Here is a 2,869-nt window from a genome sequence, read left to right as displayed (position 1 = left end):
ATAAGCATGAAATATATCGTCGCTTTGAGAAGTATGTGACAAGTAAGAGCTCCCCCTAAATTTGTTCATATTTAAAATTTGCTTTGGACTGCAAATGCACAAGGAGTTAGAGTCATGGGTTACTCTTTCATGTCACATACATCTTGGTGGAGCGCTTAAAATGATAAGAATGAAATACATGCACTCATCACCAAGAATAGTGAATGATCACCTAAGATAGATAAGATAATAGCATTAAGCAAGCATTAAGTGTAGCTTATGATCAAACACATGATCATCAATGTCTCACAAGCAATGACATAGTATCCAAGCACTCAAAAGCAAACAAAGTTCTAAAAACCACCAAATAAAGCAAGAGAGAAAAAAGCAACACTCTCTCTCTCTCTCGAAGCCTATGATCTATACATTTTTCTCCCCCTTTGGCAACAAGTTACCAAAAAGTTCCTACAAAATGCATAGTGCTAGATCGACACTCAGGCTTGATCTTTTGGTGGTGGTGGAGTCCGGATCACTCCAAGGACGAAGGCTTCTGTAGACGCTGAAGTAGACACTGGAGTTGGAGCTGAAGTAGATGCTGGAGCTGGTTGGGCTGGTGCTACGGCTGGAGCTGAGGCAGTTGCTCTTGTGTCAGGAACTGGCACTGCAGATGACCTCAGACCTCGTGGCACTATGGCAAAGGCATTAGTGGTTGTCTTCCCTTTCCTCTCCTGCATATCATCTTGGAGCTGCTCCACTGCAGTCTGAATCTCTGTCACCTTGACATCCAAGTCATAGAACTTTTGTTCCATGATTCTCTCTAGGCTTGCCTGGTTCTGAGTTAGGGTGGCTAGTCCTTTCTCAATCCGTAGGGTGGATGCAATTAGGTAACCAAGCTGCTCTTGTTTGGTTTTCAGGAAATATTCAGATGCCTCCTCTTGAGTTGGCATCTTGGCAGCTTTCTCCTTCCTTGCCTTCTCCTTCTTTGCTTGTGCTTGGGCAGACGATGGTTCATTTTCAGTCATCACAACTTGATTGTCCTTAAAATCTGGATGGATGGGCAAGTGTTCCTTGTCCAACAAGTATATGCCCGTGCCCATCTTGGAGTTAATGAGCTCCTGAATTTGTGGGGCATACCCACAGCTCCTCTTCTGGTCTGCTGCAGTCCTCTTGATAGTCTCTACTATGAGGCTCATGACTTTGAATTTCTGAGGTACATCAAATACATGAAGCAAATTGATTGCATGGCCTCTGATCATCTTGTGATCTCCGGACTTGGGCAAGAGAGTGTGCCTCAATATCCAATTGATGGTTGGCAGCCCTGACAGAAGGTAATGTACTGAGCCAAACTTGAAAGTTTCAAGAGCTTCATTTGGAATTTCCTTGTACATGTTGGACATTGAGTTGTGGTCCATCTTCTTCTTGGCATAAATGTCCAAGTCATCTGCTTGCTCCTCTGGGGAATTAATCAGCTGAGCCCATTCAGCAACTGTGGATTGGTACCTCGTACCTTCAGACATCCATGTAATCCTCCCATCTGAGTAGAAGTGTGCTGTGGAGTAGAATTGCATGATAAGCTCCTCGTTCCACTTTGTGAGCTTCTGCCCAACAAAGTCTGCAACTCCACAAGCACTAAAGCTGTCATACACTCCAGGGTAGTGTTCCTCATTTTCCTTCATGTAGGTCCAGTCGACCCATCTCATGTCACAAACAATTGGCTTCTTATCAAGCAGCACTGTCTCATAGAAATCTTGTTGTTCCTTGGTATGAAATCTGTAGTCCACAGCAGTCCTTCTCCTTGAATCATACGGATCTGCTTCTCTCCACTTCCTGAGCCCTGAGTCTCTCCTGAGCTTCATATCCTCAGCCACAGGATGAGCATCATTGTGGTCTGGGATCTTGGGCTTGAGTTTTCTGAGAACTTGCTCTTCATCCTCTTCGTCAGCAGCTTCAGGCACTGGGGCCTTGTTCTTCTCAGCAGCAGGTATGCTCCTTGTATTTCTCTTTGGTGCTGTCTTGACCTTTGATGTAGCCTTGGGCTTAGATGCAGTAGCCCCTGATTTGATAGCATCACCCATTAGCTTGGGTGCCTTAGGTGCTGGTGCAGCAACCTCTTCTTCCTCTTCCTCTTCCATAATGGAAGCCTTTCCAAGCATTTTGGCTACGGTCTTCTTGACCCTTTCCTTCCTCTTCTTGCCTTCAGCAGCAACTGGCTCTTTGGGTGCAGGCTTTTCAGTTGAAGCTCTAGCCTTTGACATAGGCTGCCTGCCTGCTGGCCTTTTGATCTTTAAGCCTGGCTTTGTGCCCTATGCTGGCTCAACTCTCTTTGATGTGGCCTCTTCCTCTTCCACATAATCTTCATCTTTAGAATCTGAAGTTCTCTTCTTTCTCTGTCTAGTGGTAGCTTTTGGTAAATTGCTAGGAGTACTTCTGCTGCCATCATCTGAAGAGCTGGAGGGACTAGTGCCCTCACTCATCTGCACTTGCTGCTCTGACAAGTTCTGGCTGTCACTCTGATCAGACATGTTGCAAACTCTGACTGCTGACCCTGTGAATAGTTTATAGATGAGGTAGAATAGATGAGCAACACAAAATGCAGAGATTTTTTGCAAAAAGAATGATCCAAAAACTTAGTTTTAGTTTCCCACTGAAATCATCTCGGATCTACCGATTTTTAAACTCGGTGATACCGAAGCAGTTTTGGAACCTAAACTAGTGAACTCGGTCAGACCGAGTCACAGTTCGGTGGCACCGAGACTGCTAGGGTTTCACAGAGTTCCAAAATCGGTCACACCGATAAGTAATTCTCGGTTAGACCGAGTCTCACTTGTGCAATGGCATAGGCCAAATCGGTGGGACCGAGTTTTTCAACTCGGTGGGTCCGAGATGGTTT

Source organism: Triticum dicoccoides, chromosome 7A (genome assembly GCF_002162155.2).
Source record: "Triticum dicoccoides isolate Atlit2015 ecotype Zavitan chromosome 7A, WEW_v2.0, whole genome shotgun sequence".
NCBI lineage: Eukaryota > Viridiplantae > Streptophyta > Magnoliopsida > Poales > Poaceae > Triticum > Triticum dicoccoides.
The sequence above is the reverse complement of the archived record's forward strand: the minus strand, read 5'-3'. Positions refer to the sequence as shown.